We start from the raw sequence: 8905 nt of genomic DNA on the forward strand, positions 1-8905 counted from the left end.
TTATTCAACACAAGGTTTTAAAGAGAATGAATCTTTCTCAGGTTTTAATGAGTAGATTATTTGTTCATAAACCAGTTAAGACTTCATATACAACTACCTTGTTTGTGATTAGAGACCTTTAATAGATCAGGAAGAACAGTTTCTATTAAACCCACAAATTCAATTTCAAAAGAACAGATTTAGTTCTTGACAGAATTAAGCAAAACTAGAAATGAGTGCAGGGATGAGAAGAAAAGGCACGGAAGTTTTTATACTGGTTCACTCATACAGAGCTACATCCAGTTTCACCTTACCCCAAGGTGGAATCCACTAAAACAGTATCAATCACTTACAACCACAACAGTTCTTGAACACTACAAGAACAATACAACCAATGCTGAAAAACCCTATTTCAGCACACCTTGCACTCCAAGAAACCTTATCAAGGAGTGACTAACACTTACACTTTTACAAACCAGAATAAAGGAAAGATAACACCTTAAAAGAAGATGCAAGAACTCAAAACCAGTAGTTCAATTTGCTGCAGAACTGCACCAACACCTTCACCAAGATCAAAGGTTTCCTAGAACAAGCACACTTGAAAATCCCTTTGGAAAACCTTTCAAAAAACCTTTTCAACCCTTCTTCTCACATAGAAAGTGTTTGATTTCTGTCAAAAACGTAATTGCTCAGCATCCTTTCATGTGAGAGAGGCTTTTCTTTATATAGAAAACAGTTTCTAACTTCTTTTCAAAAAACAGTTGAAAAGTTGTTATGAAAACAACAGATTTAGTTTTGAACTTAACAGATTTATTTTGTGAAAACTGCCAACTCAGCTAACTTAAATAACTGTCTGAGTTGTACCTTTGGTGCCCTAACTAACTTTCGAAAATCCTTTCAGCAGACCAAAGAATAAACCTGTTCTTTTACAGAGAAACAGATTTACTTTTGTGCAGTATCCTGATTTTTGAAGAAACCTCTAGAAAGCTTTTGGAAAAACTTTTAATCACTTCATGTGCTTATTCTAGGCTTGGTTAGGCATCTAGGATAGATCATGTAGCAAAAGGCAACCTTATACATACACACGCCTAAATACAAGATCATCTAAACCTATTACAAACTTCAAAGCAAACAAGTTATTTTCTACATCAAACACACACTAATACTAGGTGGAGAAGAAGCTTCATCCATCTTCAACAACAGGTACCTAGCAACTCAGGCGCACGGACCTTCCACTCAGCAAAATTTCGGGCGTGGGTGCCCCTGATTGCAACTCGTCGTCGTTTTGGGCTTGAACCTAGACCAAAAAAATGACCATGTCTTGGCGAAATACTAGGCTCAGGCGTGTGAAAAAGATTTGTAACTGGAATTGTTTCCACTATGGGCGTCGGTTTTTCTTGGTAAAGACTCCACACCTTGGGAATGCGAGTAATGGGTACGTAGTAACCCAGTTCGACACAAGAAACACTTGGAACAGGTCCTAAGGGGATATTCAACACCCTAGTCAGCCATCCTAGAGGGATGTGTGGGAACATCCACTACAACCATCAGGTACAAGTTGTCTTGGGGATGATTGTGCACGGTAATCTGTTACGTTGAATTAGAATGATTATCCTGTTAAAGATAATTGGTTATCTTGAGACACATAGCAAATCACTTTTTTCATGTTAATCAGATTTAATCATGATGTCCATTTTGCTTTGCCGTGAAGTCTTTACATGCATTAGTTGGTTAGGCCATGGTAGTCATGTCTATTAAAGAGCATGCATTATCAATATGCTAGTTGAGCCATGTAAAGGGAAAGCATGATACATAAATAGATTGAGCATATATGTTAAAAGTGTTAGACATTGTTTTGAAGGTTACAAAATGAAGTTGATTACAAGGAAGCGTAAGCGACAATGCGTTCTAGCCGTTAATGTGGCCACATGTACGCTCACGATGGAGTATGGTGAGACGTCACCTCAAGGCAGTGTGCACGACGCGCAATTCACAAGACACGCAGGTCGCCGTGGGCGAGCAACTTAGTCTCTTCACTGAAACAAGTTCAACTTGAGACTGTGGAGCTTGTGTAATGGACCAGAGCACGTAGAGCTCAGTTCTCGGAGATCGGACATCACAAGCAGGCCAGCTCAGCCGTTGGGTTGAGAACAAGGGGCTACATGTTTAGGCCCAGGTATGTCCATATTATCTTTCGTTCATGCATTGATATAATCTTTCGCATATAAGGTGTGGTAGGTTTGAAAGTGTGTTAAATGGGCCTAGTGGTGCATATAGTGCATTTGGGTCTAGTATAAGTAAAACGTACTCTGTCAACTTAAGCCCAAGTGCGCTAGGGTTTGATAAAACAATGACATACAGAATACGTAATGGCATATGCATGGTACTATGATACACAAAGCATGTAAATGTACTTGAAAACAAATTTGATCTTGGGGAATGATACCCAAGTGGTATCCAGGTGGTTATTCTGTTAAGATTTGATACACTCCTATGAGATAAGATTCTGCACAGTTGTGCTGTTAAGATTATACACACTGAAGCGGGATCTTCTCCATTGAATATGTCCTTACTCGAGATAAGATTCTTGTAATAGAAGTTGTTACCGTAAGAGGTAACATAGTGGCACTCTATAAAAGGGACTCAAGATCCCTTGTTACGGTATGTTGTTTCTAACGCTTGGCTAACACTTTACTAAGCATTAAATTAGATACTTCTTGTTTATTATAGCTTTGTACTAACTTGACCATCGGAGTGCGATCGGGCGTCAGGGTGCTTTCTGTCTTAACAGGAACAACATCCAGACATTAAGGAAAGCACGAGTTCCACCACGTGGCAGACGGAGTCCGAGATCGCCTACAGAAGTCTACCGGCGACCAAGTCAACCGGCAAGAACAATTACATAGGGATATTTTTGAAAATATGAAAATTTATGGAGGTGCGAGAAGAACCTATGAAGATGCAAGAAGAAACAGTCATTCCTTCTCTCTTTTTTCTGGTCAACAGTTCAATGGAGTATGGTCCTCTTGAGGCCCAAAAGGAAACAAAGATTGCTATTCACACTCCTTTTTTTGCTTTTTCTACCTTGCTATTCGTAAGACTACATACTTTTCGTCAATTTTTAATTTATATATATTTTTATTTTTAATTAAATGTTAGTAAAATTAAGGATCTAAAGAGTGAATTAACCTAAAATAATAGAATATTTGTTTTTTTGAGTAATTTATGTCGTGAGTATGCAGTAATACGTTAAGAGTTCAATTTTTAGTTTGAAACGAAATTTTTGCAGGAAATAACATTTAATCTTATGAGTACCCTCAATTCATTATTCCACCTTGCGTTTCATTCATTTCGTTCAATCATAAGATAAATATGATTATTTAAAACTTACAACGATAATTATTGCCAAATATAATTTCAATGAATTGCGAATAAAAAAAAAATACTTAGCCAGAAAACCTTTTCTCGTGTGGGAGCAAAAATAAAAATGAAGTAGGTAAATCTTTCTAAGAATAACCAAAATTACAACAAAGTGACACCGAAATTTTTATTTTGGTTTCCTAAGAAAATTTTAAAAAAATAAAAATTTAACCATATGAACATTTGTTAATAATTTTTATTTTGAAAGATAGGCTTGTTTTAAACATTAAATAGAACCTGAAAGGAATGACATGGTAAGTTCACAACGGCACACATGATCAAGGATTTAAACCTAATAACTAAAGTCAATCTTTGCTCTAGTCCCAAACATTTCAAAATCAACATTATCAACTTTAAGGAGTTTAGGGTTTAGTAGTTTTGAAGGGTTTTTTTACTATTGCTAGAGGTCTTTATGGGAATGGTTTTGGGGTGTATATGTAGGAAAGCGGTTTAAAGTATATTGTGCTGAAAATATGCAGATTTACTGCATAATCTGGTTCGAAAATCATAAAATTATTTACATGCCTCTTAAGAAAAAATTAAGAACATCAGCGTTAAAAGACGTGATAGTGATCACTAGAAAAACAGAAACTGAATTATGGAACCATAGCAGAATGTAACTGATAATGACTATTATATAATCCAAAGCACAAAAGTACACGAGAGGTACACCAACACAAATCCAAGAGACATCATGTCCACAAAACTTTGAAATAAAAATTGAAAACCATATATTACAAGAAATAACAATGTATTGAGAGTGTACCATGAAACTGCAAACCAAACTATCAGTGGCAAGACACCACATCTTTGCAACTTTGTGCCTTCTGTCAGACATAACAATCATGAAGAGATTGAGATTCCATGTCAGTTTGGTATGCCCATAACTTAGATACAATGTTACTTTCTTTCATGAAGGGTAAAATTTTCACTAGCAACTTTGTACCTGCATCTACAACATCTTTCTCCAAACCCACTAAAGGTCCAAAAGGGTTATGCAAAGTCATAACTACTTTGACATCAACAGAAAGAACCAACTAGTTGAAAAGGATGGAAAAACACCAACAACATGCATAAGAGAATAATCCTCCACAGCAACCTTCAAAGTAGGACTTGATGGAGCCTGTACATTGACAGTTGAAGTAGAAGTAACAACAATAGCCGACATAGAACCTACATCAATCTTATATGCCAAAGCATTGTTTTCACCCATCTCATTAATAATTTCTAAGGAAGGCAATTGTAAATGATTTGGCATTGTAATAAAAAAATTGCATGAAAGTTAAAGGAAAACAAATTAAATGATTAAAAGAATTCAATTGATAAAATTGGGATTGAATTTAATCTTTCTCACTCTTCTGAATCATGGATGAATAGAAACATACAATATTTTGAACTAATTGATATAGATACAACATATAATAGTCATTCATATTGATGTCTCAATTATAAAAGTATTAAGATTATCACCTAAACATTGACGTCTCAAATATTTAGAAAATATTCTTATCATTAAGAAAATATGTTATATAACAATTAATATATTCTAATCTATGTCTAGTATCAAAATATATCAAGTATTGTCATTTAGGTCATATTTTTAGAAGTACTTTTTAATTAAATCCAATAATCAAGTTCATGAATAAAAAATTAAGCTTTAAGCACAAAATACAAGAATCAAGTTCATGAATAAAAATTTAAGCTTCAATCACAAGATCCAAGAATCAAGCTCATGAATAAAAATTCAAGCTTTAACCATAAAATGAATATACCAATATCAAAGAAGAAAAAAATATCATATATCAATGTTATCAAGATTCGTCAAAGTTTGAAAAGATTGCATTCAATGCCAAAAGAAAGGAATCATTCACTCATGGTGGTCATTACATGCACCAAAGCAAAAGAAAGAGATCTAAATCGTTTCTCCTTGACGGATGCTTCCTAGGGTTTCCTTCCCTCCCTTTCTCTCTGTCTTACGTCCTTATTTAACCTAATTGGGATTGGGCTAATGACATCTTTATTCATAATATATCCATTTACTTCATTTCTCCTTAAATTCCTGAAAATAACATAAAATTGGGATTAAATAATTCTATTAATCTCATAACTCAAAAATATTAAATTCTAATTTTTTAAATTAGGGTTGATTCATAGCTTAATTAACAATTAAAATCAATAAATATATAACTTTTTGCATGAAATTTCACTAAATAATGAAACTTATCATTCACCATCCGATGTGAGTTGATTTTAGAATTGCACATATTTTTAGAGGTTTTGCTTGGATTAGGTTTTTTATTAACAAGAATATGGTGAAACTCAATGAACTTAACCAAGTGGTTAAGTAAATGTAAAGGTTGTCTTCAAAAGAGCTAAGAGAAAACACAATTAAGATGATGAATGATGAAGAAAATGGAAATAAAAGCAAGATAAGGAGAAGATAAAGGGCAAAAAACAATAAAAGAAATAGACAATGCAAAGAAGAATAATGGTGGAATGGAAAAGAAGAAAAAGGGAAAGAGTAAGAGTAAGGAAGCTTATGGAGATGATGACAATGGTGATTGAATCACGCCACTTGGAATGGGGAGAGTTCCAAGATGAGTGAGAAGGAGTCACCACTTGAAATAGTCTCTACTCAAGATAAGACTCATAAGAAATTTAGAGAACACTCAGGAAAATACTCTGACAGAGTTTATTTACTTCAATATCAATGTCATTTACAAGAGGAGAGACACCCTATTTATAAATATGAGTACCTTGGAGAGGAAGAGAGGAAGTGTAGGGGTGTAAATGACTATAAGCTTATAGAAACTAGCTCAAATGTGAGCACATGGAGGAGTCTTCTAGAATTTAGGTCAAAGGTGAGCACATGGGTGATCTTCTAGAAATTACTAGAAGCCTAAGCTAGCGTATTCTTCTTCTAATTGGGCCAATGTGAGCTCAATTGATTACAAATTAAACTTGTCTTAAAAAGATTAGAAGGAAAAATAATTGATACTCTGACCCATGCCCGACTGTTCTTCTCATGAGGATTTTCTAATGAATGGTGGGGCCCTGTGTCTCCACCTGAGATGTTTGACCTAACCTTGAAAAGTCATTTGGGCTCATGGTCAACTTCTTGTAGAGTTGGGTCATATCACCATCCTTGTCAAAAAAAATTTAGCCTTTTCAGCAGAACTTTGCACCAACCCAACAAAAATAAATAGTTTCTAAAATTGGTAGCTAATTAAAATCTTGGTAGCTAATTAAATACCAAATTAAAATTTATTTATCAATAATACAAACAACTTTAGATACCAATAATTTTGTTTGTCTCTAAAACAATATCTAATTTAGTTAATATAACAACTAATTATTTTTTGTCTCTAAAATTGGTTTCTATTTAATGATTTTTCTTGTAGTGTTTCGTGTATTGTCAGTTTAGTATAGATTTTAGAAGTAATAATTGTCAAGTGCATCGCGGTTGTCAAAAGTAATAATTTTCCATAAGGATAAATATCGATCCCTCAAGAAACAGTGAATTATCAAGTACAATAATCACTAAATATCAAACAGAACAATAAAAAGAGTGTTGAAGTGATTGTGTTGGCAATGATTAATAAGAAAACAAGCAAATAATTAGTTGCTTCAAGTTGGAAAAATAGGGATTAGGTTTCATCTCTCTCACTTTCATGTATTTTGATTAGCATGTTAATATTAAGTTCTTTGATTGAAATTGATGCCTGTATAAAAGTCATTCATATCGATTCCTCGCATATAAAATCCTTAAGAAAGTTCCCTAAATATTGATCCCTCACATAATTATAAGAACAACTTAGAACGTAGCTCAAACGTTAATAACAATTAACATTTTAAGTCTATTCCTAACACTCAAATATGTTAAGTATTGTTGTTTAGGTCAGAACCCTAAAAATACTTTCTATTCAGATTTAAGATTCTCAATTTGTCACAAAAATTTAGAAGTAAAACAACAATACTAATAATCAATCAAGAACATAATATTATATCTTATTAAATATCACCTCAATACATAAGAGTTCGAGCAGATTACTCATAATCCCAAATGGTAGAATTAGCCATGCATACTTCTAGCACCTTTCATTCTCCCAATTGGGTTACAATTCACTCAATGGTGTTTTCCTCTCAATTGGTACACTGGAGTTGTGCTTTTAGCCCCCTATTTAACCTAATTTACTAGGGTTAGGTGACTTCCTACGTCGCGTTGATGGGCTAAGTGATAAAACATAAAAAAAAGCCCAATCTGTTTAACGCATTCTCGCTTGAGCGAGAAAGGCGTGATTTCCGAAAATAGTCCCGGAGCATTCTCGCTCAAACAAGAATTTCCCGCTTGAGTGAGATACTCCTGTTGCAAAATTAGCTTTTTCAACGCTTTTCTCTATTCTGGGACTATCCAACTTTCTCTTTTTAACTTAAATCATTTTCCTTTACTCCAAATCTCCAATCCTCCCTAGAAACTTGCAATTAACACCAAATTTGGAAATAAATTGCTCTTATTCAAATAAAGATCATAAAAAAATGTAAAAAGGTATAAATTCATAAATTATAGATTATTTTATATGTAAATTAACAATAAATTCTCATAAGTCCCTATATTTTAATATAAAAATTACTGAAATTAGGCACTTATCATAAAGCGGTGCTTCTTCACTCCTTCGGTGGGCCTCACCTACTTGAGCTTCGGTCCCACGTGCAAGTCCCTCCGTTGAAGTCGCACAAAGTCTTCGTCCGCACACGCACCGTTTTTGTCTACCACATGGATACTTGTTTGAGTTTTGTTGTTGTTCCATTGCTTTTTCTTTAACTGTTTATTTTTTAAGAACTTTTATCTTGTTCCAAGAATTTCTTGAATTTTTGTGAAGATTTGTTGATCTGTTTTGGGATTTTCTTATCTATGTTGAGAATTTCCTCACCTGTTTTGAAAATTTCTTATTGTTTGTCTCATATGCGTGTCGGTTACGGGCGTTCCATTTTCAGGAGGCCATTGCCTTAGATTTTGGGGTGCGACGTCATAAGCTTGGCCACAACAAAAAGTGCATCAGGGTCATTTCACCCAAGTCAGGAAGCTCCAAGTGCATCAGGGCCATCTCAGGAAGCTCCATGTCAAGCAGCTCCAACTGCACACTTCCACCATCTCCCCCTACTCAACTAATAGTTTCACAACCATCTCAGGCAGCTCGAAGGACAACAAGATCAAATGCTGCATTATCAAGACCCAACACGAGGCTTAAGTTACAATCCATGAGAGACCGCTTTTGGAAGCCATGAATGCTTTTTGAACCCACTCGTTTCTATAGATGTATATTTTGAAGAACAATTATTTTGGACTTTTGTTAATGTATGAACTTGGATAGCAAAACTTGTTAGATGTAATTTGCAAGATATTTTTGTAGGGCATTTGCAACTTGTTCTTCTTTTTGCTGTTTGATTTTTAGTGTCATCTTTTGCCAAATTTTCCTTGCTTTTAGAAGTTTCACTGTATGTAAAA

This window comes from Phaseolus vulgaris, chromosome 5 (genome assembly GCF_051622355.1).
Source record: "Phaseolus vulgaris cultivar YP4 chromosome 5, ASM5162235v1, whole genome shotgun sequence".
Lineage (NCBI taxonomy): Eukaryota > Viridiplantae > Streptophyta > Magnoliopsida > Fabales > Fabaceae > Phaseolus > Phaseolus vulgaris.